This window comes from Zeus faber (genome assembly GCF_960531495.2).
Source record: "Zeus faber genome assembly, chromosome: 10".
NCBI lineage: Eukaryota > Metazoa > Chordata > Actinopteri > Zeiformes > Zeidae > Zeus > Zeus faber.
The window spans coordinates 29,705,409-29,729,134 of NC_137199.1; the positions used below are offsets into that span (position 1 = coordinate 29,705,409).

The 23,726-nt window shown below is 43.5% G+C and overlaps 1 protein-coding gene across 1 annotated transcript in view; it reads left to right on the forward strand.

Moving 5' to 3' along the window:
* The window catches only part of pdgfc (platelet derived growth factor c), a 64,044-nt gene that overhangs the window by 10,489 nt on the left and 29,829 nt on the right, over positions 1–23,726 (forward strand). The gene's annotated exons all lie outside the window — the stretch shown is intronic.

The following is a 23,726-nucleotide window of genomic DNA, read 5'->3' on the forward strand; positions in this document are numbered from 1 at the left end:
TGGAGGTCAGTGGGTCAAACACGGCCTCAAACCAAACAGTGCGAGGGAGTGGTACATAAAAATGGAGGTGTTCTAGAGAACATCCAGATAGACAAGAACTCCTGTTGGAAATATGTCAATGAATGCCATTGAACGAATCACCGGAATTGATTGTTGTCACATTTTGTAGGCCTTAACCTTGATGTCATTTTTAAAGACCTATAATGATGGGATGTGAATGACATTTACCTATGACTGCTTGGGGGAATGGGAAATAGTTTAATCCCATACAGTGACAGCCGTAATCCAAAATTATATTAAAACAAATAGTATAAAAATAAAGAAGTAATAAGAGTGATATTTCAAGAGATCTCAAAGTGTGTACAGCCAAAAGTCCAAAAGTGCCTGTAACTGCAGAATCCTCCATATACATATCATATCATATCATAGTGGCTTTGAGGCACAACTGTCTCGGCGGGTTTTATGAATTATTCTCTATTCCCTATTATTCTCTTCTCTCTTATTATTCTCTTTCACTGGAGTGAAGTGGAACTACACTCCCTGACTTCTATGAAGCTCAACATGTTGCAAAATACCAGAGCTTGTAGAATCGGACGCGAGAAGCTGTAGAACAAATATCTGTGTTCTGACTTTGAAGTGACAGAAAAATATTCAATGTCATTTGACATTTGGATGAATTTACATATATACATATATATATATATATATATATATTTTTTTTTTAACCTCAAGCCGTTTTCCAGCACGACTAAATATCCAGAATCACAACCTCTCACATTTTTATCACAAGCACAAATCAGTTGGCCATTACGACTCCACAAAACCTCCAATCTGCGGTCCTTGACCTCTGCAACTCTTCTTGCGATGAATTTGCAAACTTCTTGCAAAGTGGCTGGTAGCTGTGGAAGCCGTAAAGAAACACATTCACTCCCATTTTGTGACTACACCTTAAAAGGAATGTGAGGTTTTGGTGGCGTGCGTCTATTTACTCCTCACTAAAGTACTAATCTACCCAAACAAAAGCCTTTGGAAGGAAGTCGCCCTGGCTCGTGTGCCAGGCTCTACAGACATGGAGAGAAGAGCAAAATAATGCTTTGTCTTCTTGTTCTTGGTTTTCTGATCTGTGATTGGTTCGTCCTGATCCTCCGCACGAGGGTTTTCCAACAATTTAGCGTAAGTGAGTTAGTAGCAGCAGTCGACGACCGCAGATTCACCATTTTGTGAAGTTGTAAAGGCTGATTTGAGAGGTTGTGACCCTAGATTTGGAGTTGTACAGGAAAACGAATTAAATTAAAAAAAGAAATATATAAGTATATTCATCCAAATATCAAACGTCACATGAGTGGGTTTTTTTCTGCCTTAGGTGTGTGAATTTTTTATGTGAGTGAAAATATATACAAGTTCAGATTCAATATTTAAGTTAAAATTCTATGTACAAGTTTGGATTCAACATATTTAACTTCATAAACTTCCCCCCAGATCGAATGATCTATCTATCTATCTATCTATCTATCTATCTATCTATCTATCTATCTATCTATCTATCTAATAGACAGATAGATAGATAGATAGTATATATCTGTCTGTGTGTCTTTCTATACGAAATGTACAAATGAAAAGTGTCATCCTTCTGTCTTGGAACTAGCCGTGTGAACACCCTTAAAAGTCATTAGTAATAATAATAATAATAATACATATTTTATTAATATAAATAATAATAAAATAATGTTATGATATAAATATAAATAATATATTATAAAATATAAATAAAGTAAATAAATTCCACGTCACAGAGAGCCTTTTTAGCACCATAAAACATAGAGTAATACATCAAACTGGATCAAAATGGAATCTCATCTAAAATAAAATTTAAAAAAATATTGTATACAATAGGTTGTTTTTTTGGGGTAGTCTGACCCAGGACCCAAAAGTGAGAAAAAGGAATTCTGGGAAAGTCGAACGGTCACAAGACTTTCTTATTCAACAAACCTCCAACAAACAGCCATGACAGCGTTTACCTTCCTCTGTCACTGTAGTAAGATGGATTAATTAATTATCCCAAATATACAAGCCCTCTAAATAAATATCCACTATTATGATTGTCTGACACTTACAGTAAATCATGCATTGTGTTTAATGTACGCTGTCCGGATGATTTGACAAGTTGCAAACGCAGAGAATTATTATTATAAATGAGTTCATCTGTGGCTTGTGGAGCAAATCAGCTTGTTTGAAGAATTTCCCACATTAAAATTTTTTTTACTTCACCTCTAAAGGAGAGTAGAGAGCAACAAGTCCGAGAGTATTATTGAAAACACCCTAAATACAGCAAGTAATTCATCCAATAATCTATCGAGAAATGGAATAATCAAGTAATTTAATAACCTAATAATCAAGGAATCGAAAAATAAATTCAATAATCAAGTAATTGAATAATCAAATTATTAATCAAATAATCAAGTACTTTAATAATCAAGTAATCAAATGAAGTAATCAACTAAATAATAAAATATTAAGTAATAATCGAGTAATCAAATAATATAATAATCAATCAAAAAAACAAGTAATTGAGTCATCAAATAACTGAATAATCAAATAACTTAGAATTCAAATAATCAAGTAATTGAATAATCAAACATTCAAGCAAACCTATAATCAATCGAATAATTGAGTCATCGAGTCATCAAATAATAAAATAATTGAATAATCAAATTATTATTATTATTATTATCGAGCAATCGAACAATCGAGTAGTCAACTAATCGAATAATCGAACAATAAAGCAATGAAATAATCAATCCAATCGATGGAGTTATCGAATATTGGAGTAATGGAATTCATGATGATGGATAAAGAGCGGCCACTCCGTCAAATGAAGATGAAATGATGGTGTTTCTGCTGAGGCTCCTGTTCCTTCCGCCCCAAAGTGTTGACATTGACCTCTCGCTCTCAAACCTTTTTCTCTGGGTCTGTTCCGGCTGCGCTGGCGGCTGTTGTTTCAGCGTTTTTAGGACTTGGAGTCGTTCCAAACTGCGTCTTGACAGTCGTGATTCCTTTTAAGATGCTGCCACAAAATGCCGTTCATCTCAACGAGGACCGTGACCAATTCAGGCCGAAAGAGTGTTGAGCTGTGAATTTGAGGACGGGCACTTTTGCTTCCCCAATATTGTACCTACAGTAGAAATTGGTGATATATATTATTGAATTATTAGTATAATTTTTTTTTTTTAAGTACTCTACTCAAAAACCTCTACATTAAACATTGAATGAACTAAATTGACCTTGGAGATATCTGTCAATGTGATCATATTGACTCAGTCTAATTGTAGGATTTTAAATACTGTTTAATCTGATTTAGTACATAGAGTATAGAAGTCTGCAGTAGTCTGTACATTTTGAATACTTCACCATGAGTTGTAGCACAGATTCAGAAAAAAATACTCAATTACAGCACTGACTAACTGACTAACTGTAATGAGCTATTTTATCTAATTGAAATACTTTATTGTATTTTATTTGATAAATAGAATAGAATAAATACTAATTTATTGACTGTCGTCAACTGTCTTTATTTGTTTTGATGTAATAACTTCATTGAACTATTTGTGTGATTTCTAGTCTAGTTAAATATCCATCGTTAATTGATCATTATTTATTTTATTATTTTTTTTGAATGATAATAAATTATCATTCAAAAAATGATAATGATTTATTTAATTATTTATTTCTTTATTTGAATTTAATTTCTTTTGGATTAATTACTCCAAAAATAAAATTTCAAAAACCTACATTAAAATAGTAAATTGAAAACACATCCACTGCACGACAGTAATGTGAGCGTATTCAACGTTAATGTTCCTTAATGCTCCATGTGAGTCCGGTGTGTCTCCACCTGTCCCAGTGCTGAGCTGCAGGACGGATTATGTCACCTCGGACATGGGCAGACGTGATACACGACGCCGTGCACACCGAAGGAAACCCAATCACACACACACACGCACACGCACACACACACGCGCGCTATTCTGAGAATGGCCCCCGCCCTGCACAAATGGGTTTTTAGTGTAGCCTACCAGCGGCCGCACCGGGCGCCCCCACGGGACGGGATCCATTTCTACTGCACAAATGGAATAAAAATGCACATTAGATATCAGGACTGGAACTGAATGGAACCTGTGTGTGTGTTTTTGTGTGTGTGTGTGTGTGTGTGCGTGCGTGCATGTGTGTGTGTGTGTGTGTGTGTGTGTGTGTGTGCGTGTGTGCGTGTGTGTGTGTGTGTGTGTGCGTGTGTGCGTGTGTGAGTGCGTGTGCGTGGGCGGGTGTGCGAGTGTGTTTCAACAACCCTGGGATTCTTGTCTCTCACTTCATCAATAAGACGTCGTTTCTCAAGGGAAGCTGCTGGAGACACTAAGATGTATTTAAACTGCTGATCGTTGCTTTAGGTTGCATGTGATATTTAGGTCCTGACCTTTAAGAACTGGTTGCCATCTTGCCAGCCATGCGTCAGCTGTTGGTTGCCAAGACGGACAAAAAGGTTGCCAAATTCTTTGCATTTTATCCTTGAGTGATGATGATCATTTCCCACTCACAATTATAATCCATATTTCGATGTCCTCACCTCTTTCATTGTGTTGTTCAGAGTAAATAAATGTACCAGGAAAACTCACAGAGGTAGACTAGACTTATCTTTGATTGACAATGGCCCGAATCTTGTTGCCCAGAGCAACTGGGCAACATTTATTGTCGGCGCCGCCTTGTTAAAACATTAACATTTATTTAGTTTATTTGTCTTGGAATTGGCGCAAATGGAACCATGAACATAGCGAGAGACAAAGGGACCTTTCGGGATTTACTGATCTTGATCACCGGTGTACTGGAGAGTGCAGCGGCAGGAAGTAACGCTGCCGCACAGGAAGTGAGTGATGCAAGTGACGAAAGTGGGGCGATGAAGTGGCGAAATAGCAGCGAGAGAGTTGTCATGGTAACAGACAGCAAATCGCGCTTCTGCAGATGTTGTATTTAACTCCAAAGGAAATCCAATCCGTTCTAATTGTTTTTCTATTGGCGCTGATGCTCCTGGACGTTCCGCCCCCGCAGTGTTCAAACACAAGGTGCTGTTGTCCTTGCACATCGCTATGTGCTCTGAAAAACTGCCTTTGCTGCGGGTACATCTCTCCACCAGTGTTTCCATGGCAACCAGAGGTACTTTCAATGAGCTCGGCGCTGTTAAAGAATTCTGAGTGGGATGGGGCCCGGCTCCCCGGCGCCACTACGCCCGGCGGCTGCCCACGCCGAGGGCCCGCCGAGGCGGCATCGGCGGCGGCGCAGCATCGGATGGGGAGAGGATGACATCACCACCACCCATTCACCCGAGCGTTGACCTGTCAGAACCAGAACGGATTGAAGACCATTCGCTGGATTGGAGTCAAACCTCCAACCTCGGGGGTAACTCCACTCTACTCTGAGTCCGTATCTAGAGTCGGTCATTTGGGGTTTTCAATTTAAGTCGGAATTCAAAGTGGGACCTTTTCGGGCAGATCGCTCTGGGGCGTGCGTGTGGCGAGATCTGAACCTGGACTTGCCCAACCTCCACCTCCACCTCCACCGCCACCTCCACCTCGAAGCTGAGAAGATTAAACACCGGGAGACGACAAACCAGAAACGACCTTTTACGGATTTGGATCCATCTCAGAAGTTTTCTCCCAAAGTTTCATCACGTCAAGCGTGGATCTACGTGCGGGCGGCCTGGGACAAACGTTCAACCCCGGCTTTGCACGAGCTCCGCCCGGTCGGCGTGTGCGGTTTCACGAATCAAACCCCCAATTGCTGCTCCATGTTGGACTGCGTGGGGCGTCTAAGCGGCTAATGTGCTGAACCACCGCCCGCCCATCCTGTGTTTACCTTTGGATGAAGCCTCTGTTTGGGCTGCACCTAATCCGCCATCGCCACCCAGTAACAGTAAGAGAGTCCGGGAACACCGCCGGCTGATCAGGCCTCATCGACGAGAACCACCATTCCTTGTTCTCCTTCCTCCGTCCAATCGTTGCAGTTTGTTCGACATTTGTCTCTCTCCACCTCCCACCTGTCGACGGGCCTCGGAGCGACGGATTCAAGGCGGGTCGCCGTGCCGGCTTTTCTCCGGTCGCGCGAAAAGTTGTTTCGGCATCGTCATGGCGATGTGCGCAGGCGCAGTAGCCGCGTCGCGGGGCGTGCGACGTCATGGACGGCAAATGGAGTCAAACGCGTCGCGCCACAACTTTTTCCGCTGCTTGATACAGAAGGAGAAGTGGCAGGGTTCTGATGTTCCATGACTGCTCCGTCTGATACAACATCATCTACGGTGATTTAAAGCCTCTCTTCCAGGTTTCCAAGCTGCGTGGATTGGATAAGACACGTTTCCACTCTGCGCGTCGCTTCCCAACTTTTGCATATTTCGTTCGCGCTCCCGACTCGCTCGCCTCATGTTGTACATGTTGTAATAATCCATCCAATGAGCGCCGTCTCAGATTTACCGACGCACCAAGTAAGAGACGGAGAGAGGACATTTCAGACGCAGCGTTGGAACCTAATTAGGGAAAGGCCCCCTGTCGACATTTTGTTCTGCGAGTTTCAAAGACGTGACGATGTGGAGAGCGGCTCGCGTTGAAGAGGAAGGTTAAACCAAAAGCAGATCCATTCCCTTTGATGTTTAAGTATCTCGTGAAAAACTCCCCAGAAATCAATAGCGGCTTCAGCGACGCCGGCCGGTTGTCGACCGGGGTACGACTTACCGCCGATAATGAAGCAAAGGAAAGGTTGTTTTTTATCTTTAATTTGTGCACGAGTCTTAATGGATACGTGATGCATCTAAGGAGAAGTGCATCTCATAATTGCCGTTCATCATGTTCTGCCTTTTCAAATGCATTCCAAGGCACAGACATCTTTATGCATAGTACTGTACATGGAGAATCTTTTGTCAGATAAAAGTGGTATCATACATAACATCCTCCATTTTATTTTTGCCCTCAGAGCTACATTTACAAGGAGAGGGTTGAATTAACCTTAAGTCTGTTTCGCAATACGCTCCCTCTCTTCCTCTCTCTCTCTCTCTCTCTCTCTCTCTCTCTCTCTCTCTCTCTCTCTCTCTCTCTCTCTCGGCTTGTCCGTGAAAGAAGATTCCAAATCCTAACCTTTCATTACAGGAAATAATTACGGTGCTACTGCTGGTTAGGTGCAGCATATGCAGCAGCAGCAGCAGCAGCAGCAGCAGCAGCAGCAGCAGCAGCAGCAGTAGCTGCAGACACTCAGGGTGTGAATGTGAATTACAGCCAAAAATAATGCTGAAGCTATTAGCTGTTAGCCATCAGCGCTCACATATTTCCGCTGTAAGCCAGATAAAATTTGCTTAACGACAGGGCAATGTTTTCGAGCAAATCAAGGAGCGTTCTTATCAGGAACGAGAGGGCGGAACAAATATAGAACTGTGTGAGACTTAAAGTCTTTCTGCTGAATGTGTGAATCTGGAAAGATTGTTCATTTTTTTTTTACTTTGGCTTTGATATTTTCTCTCATTTTTTTTTTTAAACCAAAACCAAACCCTGCTCAGTTTGCTGCCCAAACTGCAGCAAATAGTCATTGTGAGTGGCATATAGAATACAATAGACTGTAATAGAATAGAATGTAATAGAATTCAATAGACCAGGGACGGACTGTGACTAAAAAATGTCCCTGGACCTTTTTACCCACACACAAACACACCAGCCCTTAATACCACCACTTACAAGCATAATGGATGCACACTCTTGGCTACTGCAACACTAAAACCGAGCTATTTTAAGAGCAAGTGAAAGGTTTGTTGCCAGCAGGCCACCACTGTGAGGATACAATGATAGATTCAGGCAGTCAGAGTTTCATGGAAGTCTATATTTGAACAGTCTCAGATAATGCCAATTGCCAATTTGATCATGTTGACCCTGAAACTTGAAGGACTTACTCTTCAGGGAAGATCTATAAACAATAAATAATATTTAAATAAACAAACAAGCTAATTTCTTAAATTGAACAAAAATTAAGTACTGTACATTCTTGGTATGGAAGGTACAGACCATTACTCCTGGCCTGGGTGTTGCTGGTCTATAAACAATACAATTATATTTCAAATGTTGTTGCACACCAAGTCGTGCTGCTGCCGCTGCATCTTCTGCCGCTGCATCTTCTGCTGCTGCTGCATCTTCTGCTGCTGCTGCATCTTCTGCTGCTGCATCTTCTGCTGCTGCATCTTCTGCTGCTGCAACTTCTGCTGCTGCATCTTCTGCTGCTGCATCTTCTGCTGCTGCTGCATCTTCTGCTGCTGCTGCATCTTCTGCTGCTGCATCTTCTGCTGCTGCAACTTCTGCTGCTGCAACTTCTGCTGCTGCATCTTCTGCTGCTGCATCTTCTGCTGCTGCATCTTCTGCTGCTGCTGCATCTTCTGCTGCTGCATCTTCTGCTGCTGCAACTTCTGCTGCTGCATCTTCTGCTGTTGCTGCATCTTCTGCTGCTGCATCTTCTTCTGCTGCTGCATCTTCTGCTGCTGCTCCATCTTCTGCTGCTGCTGCATCTTCTGCCGCTGCATCTTCTGCTGCTGCATCTTCTGCTGCTGCATCTTCTGCTGCTGCATCTTCTGCTGCAACTTCTGCTGCTGCATCTTCTGCTGCTGCTGCATCTTCTGCTGCTGCATCTTCTGCTGCTGCATCTTCTGCTGCTGCACCTTCTGCTGCTGCTACATCTTCTGCCGCTGTATCTTCTGCTGCTGCTGCATCTTCTGCTGCTGCATCTTCTGCCGCTGCATCTTCTGCTGCTGCTGCATCTTCTGCCGCTGTATCTTCTGCTGCTGCTGCATCTTCTGCTGCTGCATCTTCTGCTGCTGCTGCATCTTCTGCTGCTGCATCTTCTGCTGCTGCATCTTCTGCTGCTGCATCTACTGCTGCTGCTGCATCTTCTGCTGCTGCATCTTCTGCTGCTGCATCTTCTGCTGCTGCATCTTCTGCTGCTGCTGCGTCTTCTGCTGCTGCATCTTCTGCTGCTGCTCCATCTTCTGCTGCTGCTGCATCTTCTGCCGCTGCATCTTCTGCTGCTGCTGCATCTTCTGCCGCTGATGCTGCTGCTGCTGCATCTGCTGCTGCTCGCAAACATGTCACTTATCTTCATGCAAGTTGAAGCCTCAGCTTGAAGGGATGTTTTTTGCTACGATTTTTGTCCATTTTGATCGACTTGAATCCACGTTAAAACGTTCACACGCTCACGTTGACTGCTGCATCATCGGCCCCTTTGATTATGAGGGCTGGTGCATAATTGAAGTGGGCCTTTTCATACAATGGGCTGCACAGGCGGCACACATCCCATCTGGATTTGTCCCGGTGCTCCCCATGGACAGTGCACCTATGCAATAAACTTAAATATTATATAATGTTATAGCATAGAATGAATAGAATAGAGTACATTTGACTTGAATAACAACAATAGAATAGTAGAATAAAATAGAATATGTTTTGGAATAGAATAGAACAGAATGCAAAGGTATAGGAAGAAACAGAAGAAGATATAATAGAATTGAATGGAATAGAACATAAAATAGTATAATATAACAAAAGAAGAGAAGTGAATGTGTTATAATGAAAATACTAGAATTTAATGGAATAGAATACAAAATAATAGAATACAATAAAATGGAATGGAATAAAATGGAAGAGAATAGAATCAGATAAAACAGAATATAACTGAATGGAACCAAATATAATACAGTACAATGGAATAGAATAGAATACAATGGCTTTGAATAGAATAGAATCGTTATATTTTTCCTAGAATTTCAAGTGTGGCAGAGAGGGAGGGGTCGTCACACAGTCCGTTTTCCTGCCTGGAGCTGTTTTTTCCGGCAGCCACTAACCATCACACGTCAACACAAACTGTTTGGCGACCTCTAAGTTCTAAGCTCTAAGTTTTAAAGGTCAAAGCCCTCCACCCCGAAGGCTCCCGAGTGTCAAAGTGAGGATTTAATGGACCTGCAGGAGGATCCGCCATGCATTCACTCTTGGAGTCCTAACGGCCTGATGAGGTGTGAAGCAGCTCCACAGAACATAAACCAAAATAAATGATCAGTAAAAATATAATAATATTATTAATAATAATAATAATAATAATAATAATAATTATTATTATTATTATTATTATTATTATAATAATAATAACAGTAATAACAATAACAATTACATAATAATAGTAATAATAATAGTAGTAGTAATAATAATAATAATAATAATAATAATAATAATAATAATAATAATAATAATAATAATAATAATAAAAATTATAATTATAATTATAAAAATAATAATTTAAATACTACTACTCCTACTACTACTGCTACTACTACTACTACTACTACTACTACTACTACTACTACTTCTACTAGGTGTGTCACAATTCCACAATTCGTTTTTCGATTGAAAGGCTTTTTTTGTCAGCACTGACTTCTATGCCAATGTGAGACTACCTAGTCTTGATTTTTAAAGAAAGACACTTTCTCATTAAGTACATTTTATTTGAGAATATTTAAACAATACACCTAAAAAGTTAAGAGTTTTATCAAATCTAGACTTTAGAATAATAAATAATAAGTTACTTCATACACTACTTTTAAGTTACTCACCATAATTTGCACAGAGAAACGGATGCTGTTTCTGGGTTAAGGAGGGGAACGCTGGGAGTAAAAGGCAAATATCTCCCTGTTCAAAAGGAAGCCTGAAATCGAACGTGTGACGCGCCTTATAATAATAATTTGTTAATCCGTAGTATCGGCTTCATCTCGACGGGGAAGGGAAGTTTCAGTCAGTCTGCACCCTGGCAGTTTCACAGACAGTAGTTTGAGAGTCATTTTTAATTGAATTAATTTTCATTTAAATTAGTCATTGAATTAATTTTTTTCGATAAAGATCTCGATATCGATAATTTCACAACATTTTGGGCATGACTAGCGGTGAACATATTTACACACAAGAAATGTCAACAAATGCAGGAAACTACTGTAATGCAGCCAATTAACGTCACAATATCAATATCAATATTATATCAACATCACAATATTGCGATATCCAAGATCACAGACGAAGTAAGCCTGATATCGCAATAACAATATGACAACGATATATCGCGCAGCCCTCCTGCAGGCAGCAGATTATGGTTATGTAGTGTATATATGATATTTGATATATTTTGGCATGTATTTGAGTATTGTATCTATTTGATTCAAATTATGAGCGAGTACAAAGAGAAAGACACAGCGTTCTGACAAGGTGCTTCATTTTATCTCAGCAGGAATTAGAATGAGTTAAGATAAGATCGTACTTTATTGATTACCGGGGGGGGGGGGGGGGGGTTTGGGAAATCCTGAAATCCTACAAAAAAATAAGAAATGAAGCCCAATTTTTTTGTAAATTTGATGTGGAAGACAGTGACTATTTCAGACTGCTTTCATTCCATGATGGAATATTAATTTGGGCTTTTCACATCAAAATGTGCTTTTAAAGGTGGTGGTGCTGTGGCAGTGATTTGGACGCTAATCCTCGGCGGCTCCGGGATGAGCGGCTCCACTGAGCGGCTCTGTTCAAAATGCTCTCTCCTCTTTTGGAAATTAACCTGAGGAGCCACTCAGCCACTGCCCTCGCCGGCAGACGCCATCTCTCTCTCTGAAACGTCCATTTCCCCATTTTTCTAATCCTCAAATTACCGCTTACGTCGGCTCTGCAGTGCCAGGTACAAACTTGTCTGCGTTTTTTTTTTTTTTTAGTTTTCTTTACTTTCTTTGGGTGAGGTGTTGTGTATGCACAGACACTTCACTGCAGTTTGGAGAGGCTGCTTTTGGCAAGCAGCTTGGAAACAAGCAGAGTTTCCCTAATTACTGGAGAAAACTGCTTTTAAATCACAGTTCTGCACTATTTACTACATATGTATGTAACATAATTTACTTTACTTTACTTAAATCCCAAACACCAGCGCCAGTGCGACCCGCCCATATAGAGCTCAGAAGTTAACAGTCAGCTGCACAAGTGCTACTTGTTAATAATAATTGTTATAATAACCCCAATAAAATAATAATTATAATAACAATAATAATAATAAGAAGAATCATCACAATACAATTGATAATAATTACAGTATAAAAATAATAATAATAATAATAATAATAATAATAATAATAATAATAATAACAATAATAATAATAATAATAATAATAATAATAATAATAATAATAATAATAATAATTGCAACAACAACAACAAAAATAATAATATTACATTACATATGTGTAGTGCTTTTCCTAATGCTCAAAAACATTTACATTTGAAACATAAACGCACAAATAATGCATGAAGAAAACAGTTCATACAGTACATTCTAGCTTCAAAGTGTGATTTTAACTCCTGTTTATTGAATCTTTATTGGATCTTTTATCTTATTTTTATTTCCTTATTTATTGTTATCATATCTAATTATCTGACTGTATCTGCAAAATAATGGCTGCTTCTGTGCAGCAAAGCAGAAAACACAGAACATTTCTGGGACCTGGAAAGCTGGAGTTATAGACATGGAAAGTGCAAAAGGTTCAGATTGCTGGTGTTTAGTTTCAGTCCTATACTCCACTTTGTGTTCTGGGTTCGTCTTCCTTGGTGGTGCATTATTTTGGTTTCCATTGCCTGGAAAAGGGGTTCATTTGAATCTGACTATGAACTGGAGTCTATCCGACGGCCACTCAAATTGACTTTATGTGTGTTTCTTACAAGGAGCAGCATAGTCCTCCCCCCATATGAAGATTGAAAATAAATCTATTTTTATTGCCCCGGGGTGTGTGGTGGTTAATCCTGCTCTCGGGTTCCGGACAGCTGGGCTGAGGGGTGGTGGGGTGCTGGGCTGAGGGGTGGTGGGGTGCTGGGGTTGTGGGGTGCTGGGGTGCTGGGGCGGTGCGGTGCCCGGCGGGGGGTCGGGTAATCAGAGAATCGGGGGTGAAACCCTCTTAAAGAAAATCAATACCGCTCTGGAAAGATCCTCTGCTCTGAGCGAGCGCTTTCTAAATCTCAATCTAAGTAAAATGTTTCTTTATTCTTGTCTCGCTGCCGCGGTCGCCTCGGATTAATCATTTAATTCACCCAAACTGGAAATCAAATCTGACCTTTGAGAGCTTTGCCCAGATTTGTTCGCACGACTCTAAGTCCATTTAAGCGTCGCTCTCAAGCTCTGGGCTGAGGGAAACAAGTGAAACACTTTCCTTTTCTGAGAACTTTTGGTCAGAGCGTGATTGAGTCGGACGTTTCCTCAACGCTTTTCTTTTTACTCATTTGAACTGTAATGTCTCATTTTCAAACGAGGAACGACACAAACCGATGAATTAGATGCAGCTGCTATGAGTTGATTCCTTGGTTTGCTTTTGTTTCACATGCATTTCATCAACTTTGTGTTTTATAATACCATAAAATGCCAAAAAATCAGTGGACTCGGAAAGCCATTTCCAATGGGATTCAATCAACTGGATTGAAGCTGAGATCTGGAATACTCTGCAAGCTATGTGTTCTGACACTTCATCACTGAGTGGTTTGAAATGAATGGGTTCTAAGTGAAAATAAGATCTCTAAATAAGTGATGAAACACGTTAAAAATATTTCAGTGGACCGATGGACCGGCCATTGCGCTAGGTCCAGAGCCAGCAAAGACTGGTAATACACTGTTTTCCAAGCTGCGAAACCTATTTTTTGGTCAAATTCCAGCACAGATTGATCCATCTCCAGACCAATGTAGGAATCATTAGTAAAAAACCCATCAATGAAACTCACCATCAATCACCTTCCCAGCTTGTTATTTTATACTGTGGGTTTGTGGCGTCCCTGACTCGGAGCCAGGCGTGCTACCGAGCCGGCTCTGATCGTCCCATCAATCCCGCGTTCCACAACCTGGATCTCTAATCAGGTTTAATAGCGGTGCGGAGATCTGTACCTGGGCCAAGGCCAAAGAGAAACCGTCCAATCTGCTCAGCGCCGGATCAAACCTGCAACTCGGCCCGGCGCTCCAGCTGTCCGCCTCCTACAGACGGAGCTACAAAGGAGCCGCCCGTCCACAGCTGTGGAGAGCGGAGGAGGGAAGTGAAGTGGTTCGTCTGTCAGCATCTGGTTCCCGGCCAGACCGCCAGCTCGGCTTTTGCCTGTCGCTGCGACTCACATTCGCCAGCTTGTCCCGGGACGTCTCCTCTAAGCCGTAGTGTCATCCATTAAAAAACGGCAATTAGTTTGGATATTGATTACCCGGTTTTGACGGGCGACGTGCAAATCGAGGGTGACAGCGGACCACCTAGTGCAGTAGATATTATACGTTAGGAGGGTCTTTGATTGAAGGTGAACAAAGTCTCATGGTGGACGCTCGGACCGACGCTCGGGGCTCTGGGTTCCACCGGGGTCGGATCGCAGCACAATTGATGACTTAACCGGTAAAATATGTTCTGTAACCAGGATATACGTGACCGACCACATCAAATACCTCCATCACGCTGGATATTTAGAGAACATATTGTACGGGAGAGGCCTCTCAGCCGAGTCTCAGGAAGTCTTCAGTCACAACGGGATGCCAAATAGTATTGGTCAATATTTTGACATATGGGTTATTTTAATGTTGACATAATGACTATTAGGCAGGGATTCCACCATTATGTCACACCCAGTATCAAATGCCTCAACTGGAAAAAAGAACAAATTTACTGCAAAAAGGAGAAGAGAGGGACAAGGGAGACCACTCTACCTATCTCTACTCCACCTCTACTGCTATTCTACCTTCCTTTACTCAACCTCCATCCACTCTCCCTTTATGCTCCTCTGCCTTTACTCTGCCTCGGCTCTACCTCCCTCTACCCCTATTCTAAACTCTACCTCAACCTCGCCCACACCTCTGTTTGCTTTACCTCAGCTCTTCCTCTACTCCACCTGCCTTTACTGTACCTCTGTCTCCACTCTTCTCGACCATCATCCACTCTCCCTCTACTACCTTTCTAACTCTGCCTATCGCTACTAAACCTCTACTGCTATTCTACCACCCTCTACCTCTGCTCAACCTCCAACTACTCTCCCTCTGTGCTACTCTACTTCTGCTCTACCTCTATTCTACACGACACTCTACTCAACCTCAACCTCACTCTGCCTCTGTCTGATTTACCACAACTCTTCCTCTACTCCACCTGCCTCCACTGTACCTCTATCTGGAATCCAATGGGCCATCATCTACTCTACGTCTACTACATATCTACCTATACCTACCTTTACTCTGGCTCTGCTCTACCTCCCTCTACCGCTACTCTACCTCTACCTTAACCTCACTCTACCTCCACCTGCCATTGTAACCATGTAACAGTTATTTATGTTGGAACCATAAGTACAAGAAGCAAACCCAGCAAAGACATTGTTGTAATGTGATTTTAATACTTTTAATACTAATACTAGTTAAAGATTTGTTACTTACTAAATTATTTCATTCATGTGAACGGCTGCCAAGTCCTAAACACCAGGAGACGAAACAAAGTTTGACAAGAATCAGAGACGGGATCGTCCACTTCCCCCCTCCCTTTGAGGTGCTGAGTTCCAGAATTCACAGCTAAATCCCGTCCAAGACGCTCGGAATACCAGAGAATCGACACCGACGGAGCCGCGCGGTGAAAGAAGTGACATTTAATCTTCTGTTTCCCAGACCCCAAACATGAGTACAGGCACTAATTAGAGCTCTGCGCTGGGGAGGTGTGGGCGGGTGTAACCCGAGCAGAGCTTTAAACGGCTGGAATGAGCGGTGGCTGAGGTGCTGAAAGAAAGACAGAAAGTGAGGGAGGCTCCGGCGTGTCACAGAATATCCAGACACTTGAGAATCGCAATTCTTTTTTTTTTCCTGGCGCTGCCTCCCCTGAATTATTGTTTCCATATTTAGTCTGCAGATAGTCAAAGTCGTTTGGAAAGTTGTAGTTTGTTGTCTTGAGTTTGTCCGCCGGTCCGCTCGTTTGTATTTCACATCTTAATAGAAATGGTACTGCTTGTTGTTGACACCTATGAACACAACCAGGCACACATCACATCTTGAACAACACCGTACACACTATCACGTCTTTATATGAAGCTACTGAAGAAAAACCTGTCATCCCTTTTTGTCAAGATTCTGAGGAAAATTGATTGGCTCCTCAGTTCCCAACGGAGCAGAAGTGGAGCATCGGGAGCAGGTAGAGTGGAGATAGAGTAGAGTAGAGGTGGAATAGAGCTCTTCCTCTATCTCTATTCTATCTGCCTCTACTCAGAGTTGAGATGGAGCAGAGCGGAGCAGGGATGAGCGGCGGGGGGGTGAGAACCTGCCCCATCGCCCCGTCCAGGTGTGCACCATCCAGGTGTGCACCGTCCCGGTGAGCACCGTCCAGGTGAGCACCGTCAGGGGCGACGGCGGATGGTAGCTCAGGCGGTAGAGCTGGTGGTCTAGTAATCTAAAGGTTGCTGGTTCGATCCCAGACTCCTCCTGCTAGCATGCTGTAGTGTCCTTGAGCAAGACACTTAACCCCTAATTGCTCCTGATGGCTGCGTCCGTCGGTGTTTGAACAATTGTAAGTCGCTTTGGATAAAAGCGTCTGATCAATGACTAAATGTAAATGTAAATGTCACGTGCGCCTGTGATCTGCACCTCGCTGTGCTGCTCCGCTTTGTTCTGGGAGGAAACAAAACACTGTGCGTGATGGGAACTTCCTCACTCACTCTCTTGCTCCCTTACTCCCCCGCTCCACCGACGACAGGTTTGCCCCAGAGCGGCAAAATGCCTCCAACCGGAGCTCTGGGTCCATGTGCCTTTTCTTTTTTTGTTTGAGCACCTGCCCCTATTTATGTCTCTGCCCAGGCCTGGAGTGGAGGTAGAGTCGATGGATGTAGAGCAGAGGTAGAGTAGAGGTAGAGTAGAGGCAGATATAATCGAGGTACAGTAGAGATAGAGTAGAGTAGCGAGAGGTACAGTCGAGGTAGAACAGGTCGAGTCGAGAAAGAGTAGAGGTAGAGTAGAGCGAGGTAGAGCAGAGAAGAGGAAGAGAGATGGAGTAGAGGGAGATCAAAGTAGAATGGATGGAGGCAGGGTAGAGGGAGGTGGAGTAGAGGTAGAGTACAGGTAGAGTAGAGTAGACCGAGGTAGAGTAGAGCGAGAGTAGAGGAGAAGTCAAGCTAGAGAAGAGGAAGAGTAGAGGCGGAGTAGCGCCACTTGTCGCTCTCTTCTCCTTTGTGCAGTTAATCTGTTCTTTTCCAGCTGGGGGCTCCGATGTTCGCCTGTGACATCATCGTGGATTCCTCATCAGGTCACGAGGCCGTTAATCATCATCATATCAGCGTTAAAGAATATAATAAATCCCTCAGAATGTTGACGAGTGACATTTTCCGGGCTCAGTGTCTGGCGGCGGCGGCGACCTCGTGGGACCGGGCCGGTCGGCAGGGTGTGGTCCTGCCGGTGTCGGGTTGGGTCATCTGATATCATCTGCATATGCTGCTCTGGAGCCAACAGCTGGTCGGCCGCCCCTGCGCCAGGCCCAGTTTTCTCCGAGCTGGAGCGGAGATTATGACTCTCCTTGACCTTTGACCCCCTCGTTCAGAGAGGTCAGAGGGGTTGGGGGGCGGGGGGGTGACGCCGGGCGTGGTCGGAGAGCAGGAGGAGGCTTGGATGAAGGAGGTTTTCCACTGGACGGGAGGCTCGATGCTCAGCGGAGGAGGGGCCTTGTGGTCCGTCGGGGTCAGAGGTTTTTTTCCGGGTGTGACTCTCTCCATCTGTCTGTCTGTCTGTCTGTCTGTCCTTCTCCCCCGTTTCTGGCCTCAATCTGTCTCGCTCCTTCTCTGTGTCTTCTCTCTCCGACTACCTCTCTACGCCTCTATCTACACCTCTTTCTCCCCCTCTCTCTTTCCCCTTTCCCTACCTCCGCACCTCTCTCTGCCTACATCTGTCTCCCCGCGATCTCGCGTCTCTCCCTCCTTATCTCCCTCCGTCGTCCTCCATCTCCACCGTCCACCCCTGTCACTCATTTCAGTTCTCTCCCTCCATCCCTGTCTCTCCCTGCTTCTGTGTGAACCTGTGAGCGGAGTCAGCTGCAGCTTACGAGGTCTGGCGGTCGTCTGGCGGACGGAGTCAAACGGCCCCTCTCTCTCGCTCTCTCTCTGTCGCTCTCTCTCTCTCTCTGTCGCTCTCTCTCTCTCTCGCTCTCTCGTCAGACAACATTTGTAGGTTTTACGTTTAGGGGTCTCTTCTAACAACCCGACCTGGCAGCCATCTTGCTACCGTTCTGTCGGCGAACGCTGCGGGGAAGGACGTGTTGAACCCTCCGTGCTTCCCGTTCGCCTGGCAAAGCAGATCCCGACGGGAGGCGCCGCTCCCATGAAGTCAAATTATTTTTTAATGACATGAAAGATTTCCCATGGCCTATTTCAGGGGCTCTTTTTTTTTTGGTCCTACCGACTGTAAACCTAAAGGTAATAAATATCTGAGCTCGCTGGGAATTTACTGCACCTGTAAGCGCCGCTCAGCTCCTAATAAGCTGCAGATGTGGAAGTGATTGCATCAGACCCAGAAGGCAGAAAAAATACAGGAATTCTTTGTTGGGTACAGTTTCATCACCTGAGCGGAGCGTCTTGGGCTCTGTTTTCGGGGGACGACCCCCCTGCTATTCTTTAAAAAACAATTTTGGTTCAGAGTCACGGCGGCTCTGCTGTCGTTTATTGCCGGGGAAATGGCCTCCGCTGTCTGGACCGGTAATGCACGGTGCGGTGTGGTGCTGGAACAGCCCCAGGGCCCCACAATAGCGGTTGCCCGGTTACAGCGCGCAGCCCGAATTGGGCCGTTGTCAAATAACCTGTGTGGCCTTCAATAAAATATTGCGGGCTGCCTCCTTATGTTTAGGAACTTCCACTAAGTTATTGTTGAGCATTAATATACTCCGTGAAAAATGGTGCAACGATACAGATATGGATTATTTTTTATATAGTATCATTATCGCTCCATTATAAACGATTGAAATCATTCGCAACAATTTTATCAGTCTTCGCAACCAACAGGCAACCATCCAACAGCTGGATGGTTGTCAACTTGCCAAGCAATTGGCAAGCAGGCCGTAAAGACCCAGCCCATAACGTGTGAAAATATTCAAAGTATTTTACGTGCATGTACCCCCAATTAGTCCTCTGCGTTGAAACCGTCGTGACTGTGAGGGCAGCGAACCGTTGGGGGACCCGGTCCAGTTCTAGAGCCAGTTCCTGGGTCCAAACAGCACCCGGGCCCCGCTGGGCTCTCCTGGGGGCGGGACCAGAGCACCTTTGAGGAACGAGCCCAGCGAGAACATCCCAGAATCCACGCGGAGAGGGAGCGGCCTCGGGCGAGGTGCGAGCTGGGGCCGCTGTTCCGCGTGCTGCTCCCGCCGTTTAGTTTGAAAGGATAAATTGATACGAACACAAAGATCTTCAGAATCTTTGAGACTTGCGCTCCGTCCCTCCTCGTTGCAAACTGTTCGACCAGAATTGTGTCTAATTTAGGGCCTGTATCTAGTTTTTAGTCTAATCTAAAGTCTATATCTAGTTTTCAGTCGTGTCTAGTCTACATCTAGTATTTAGTAGTATATATCTAGTTTTTTTATCTAGTCTACAGTCTATAACTAGTTTTTTTATCTAGTCTATAGTCTATATATAGTTTTTTTTATTTTGTCTATAGTCTATATATAGTTTTTTTATTTAGTCTATAGTCTAGATATAGTTTTTAGTCTAGTTTATATTTAAGATTCAAGATTCAAGATTCAAGATTTTTTATTTGTCACATACACATACGCGATTGGCGATAGTGGCGCCGCCCCTAGCGGTCGCCTGCGCCGGCGCTCCGGTTACTTTCTTACTTTTTAGTATTTTTTTCCTTTTTTTATCATAATGTCCGCCAAAAAAACATCAACAATTAACTCATACGACCGCGATGCACTCATGGCAATAAAAATTTCCCTAAACGAACAACTTTGGGACTTTTTATCCGTGGGAGCAGAGTGGCCGGCGGAAATCCTACGCGGGAACACTCGCAACAACAACAACTACAACAAAAATGGAGCCGCTGTAGTTTTAAGATTTAAGATTCAAGATTCAAGATTCAAAATTTTTATTTGTCACATACATATACATACTTTCATACATATATGCAGTGAAATGTAATGCAACGCACCCGGTGATAGCACACAATATGTCCTAGGAAAAAAAATAAAAGTAGAAAATTCCTTTCTAATAGACCGACTAACTGACTCCTAAAACGTAATACAGTAAGTGGAATACTTATAGAATAAGATAAAAAATATATAGAATAAAATACAATAAAAAATAAATTGAAATAAAATGGAATAGGTTGAAGGAATATGGCTATGTATATACAGATATGTGCATTTAAAGTGGCATGTGAATTAAAGTGGCATGTGAATGTGAATAGTGTGAGGTAGTGTTTGGGATAATACAGCACAGTATACAACAGTACGGCGCAGCAATACGGCATCACGAACAACCCTGAACAGTGACACAGTATGCGGTACAGTATGCTACATACAGTACAGTAGGTAGTGGAGCCTAGTGCATGGCTCAGTTAGGACCCCTGGTGAGGTCAGCGTTGACAGTTCTGATGGCTTGAGGGAAGAAACTCCGTCTCAGTCTCTCTGTTCTCGCTGCGTGACTGCGGAGGCGCTTGCCTGACCGCAGCAGCTGAAACAGTCCGTTGTTGGGGTGATGAGGATCCTTCATGATCCTACGGGCTCTGCTACTACACCTGGTGTATAACTCCTGCAAGGGGGGAGGGTAGTTCCAGTGGTACGTTCAGCTGAACGCACCACCCTCTGCAGGGCCCGCCTGTCCTGGGCAGTACAGTTCCCAAACCAGGCAGTGATGTTGCCTGTCAGGATGCTCTCCACTGCTCCAGAGTAGAAGGACTTGAGGATCCTCACCGAGACCCGGAATTTCCTCAGCTGCCTGAGGTGGTAGAGACGCTGCCTCGCCTTTCTCACCAGAGTGTCTGTGTGAACAGTCCATGTTAAGTCCTCTGTGATGTGGACTCCCAGATATCTGAAGCTGCTCACCCTATCGACAGAAGTCCCATTAATCCACAAGGGCGCGTGCGTCCTCGATTGTGATCCAAGTTTAGTCTATATCTGGTATTTAGTGTAGTCTATGGTCTATATCTAGTTTTCAGTTTATATCGAGTCTAGTCTATAGTCTATATCAGCAAATTATGTACATGCAAGTGCAAGTGTTGTTTATGTTTATGTTTATTTTTATGTTTATGTTTATTTTTATGTTTATGTTTATGTGGATGTCATTGTGAATGTGTTTCTGAATAATGTTTTATGTGTCTTTATGCACATTTAATTGTGTGTGTGTGTGTGTGTGTGTGTGTGTGTGTGTGTGTGCGCGTGCATCTGGGCTTAATGTTTAACAGCGAGCACGGCTCACCCACTAACCTGCGAACAAAGCACAATGGCCGCAGTGTGTGCGCCCTGTTTACTCAGGCTCACTTCCTGCCTTAATAGTCGGCTCCGCTTTCCCGACGCAGGAAAAAAGTGGGTCAGGGAAAAGTCATGTTTGAGGTAATTCACGCAGCGGGAACGCTCCTCTGATCACTGGGTGACACTGGTTAACCCCGAAAAGTGAGGTCATCCTGCAGTCCAACTACACCCCTGTAGACTGTGTGTGTGTGTGTGTGTGTGTGTGTGTGTGTGTGTGTGTGTGTGTGTGTGTGTGTGTGTGTGTGTGTGTGTGTGTGTGTGTGTGTGTGCGCGTGCGTGTGTGCGCGCGTGCGTGTGTGTGTGTGCGTGTAGGTGTGTGTTGTACAGTAATGGAGGATGTGAGCTCATCGAAAGGGAGAACACCATTAAACGGCGGCTCTGTTTATGTAAAGTTATACGCTGAGACTTGAGGGCAAAAATAAATACAATAAATAAAAGGCAGACTTTCATTAGAAGTTGCCGCCGCCTCCTGAGGTGTTGGGCTCAAACAGGAGTTAAAGGACCCAGAGTCCTAGTTCGCTAGTCAGCACACGCATCTCACGACACGACCCCTGATAATTTTCACACTTTTTCGGTATCTGCCCTTTTTTCGGGTTTTGGAATATTTGTGTTGTGCATTTGTGTCCTCCATGTTAAAGGATTGGGGTGCTGTTTTTCAACCCGAGTCTAAAAACCGTCCGACATTGGTTTCCGTCATTACTATTCCTAGCACCAACCTCACTGACGACGGCTGCCGAGGAACCTATCGCTCTGCTGCAGCTTCTTATTTCTCACATCAATGCATTCCAATGGGGCAAACGTTTAAGGCTTATTCAACCTCCTTTTCAGAAACAGGAAACTCACTATGTGATCGCAAACTTTATATATGTTTCACCGGAGAAAAAAGGTTGAAAAACCTGCATTTTTTCTTTCAGGCTTTTCAGGGTTGTACCGCATTGCCTCCTTTGCCCACATCCGCGCTAGCGTGAGAGACTAGAAACGGGAAGTTCCGTCGCTTCCCATCGGCCGCCTGCTGCGGCCAATGTTGTGATGTCATCAAGTAGGACCGCACGATATATCGTTGGCAAACGCGTCGCGCCACAACTTTTTCCGCTGCTTGATACAGAAGGAGAAGTGGCAGGGTTCTGATGTTCCATGACTGCTCCGTCTGATACAACATCATCTACGGTGATTTAAAGCTTCTCTTCCAGGTTTCCAAGCTGCGTGGATTGGATAAGACACGTTTCCACTCTGCGCGTCGCTCCCCGACTTTTGCATATTTCGGTCGCGCTCCCGACTGGCTCGCCTCATGTTGTACATGTTGTAATAATCCATCCAATGAGTCATCTCCCCAAGCGCCACGCCCCCCCCATATGTTTGCCGACATGGCTCCCACCTGCAGATGACGTCGAGCACCGTGGTGTAACATTTTACCGTGAAACTTCTGCCCCTGATTTGCAACACAGCGATAGAAACGGTGTCGAGGTGCGCACACACTTCTGTTGACATCCTGGACCATGGGTTCGGCTTGAATCTCAAAGGTTCGGCTTGAATCCACTCAATTCATTTTTATTTTTATTTTTTTTTATTATTTATTTTAATAGTTTTGGTTTGCAGTTGTTTTTGTTGATCATTCCTTATAGGAAGAGTAATATTTATTTCCATAAATAAAGGGAAAATTATCCTTCCTGTCACAGTTGACAGTTTACTGATTATAGCCTAAATGTGCCAAGAATAAAGATATTATTATTTTCATTTGCTATGCAGATGCTCTCCCCTACGAAATCACCCCAATCATTGCAGAATGAGTAATTATTTCCAAAATATAGATCTTCATGTAGTCTGGTGAAAATTCCTTTATTTTTTTTTCATATCGCAATAAATATCAAAGAAAGAAAAATGTTTTCCGATATCGCTCAGCCCTATTATGAAGGTTTCCACACGTCTTTTCAACGCTTACAAAGTTGCCCCATGGGATTGTGTTGAAGCACAGTGAGAAGCTGCAGCAGAGCGGTAAGTTTCTCAGTAGTAAAACGGTTATAAATGATGGGAACCAACATTTTAGCAATGTCTAGGGTGAAAAACAGCAAACCTATCCTTGAAAGCAACCCCGCTCCTGCCTTTTCAAACGGAATATGAAATACATCAAAATGAACAAACTCAAAACATCAAAAAAAAAAAAAAA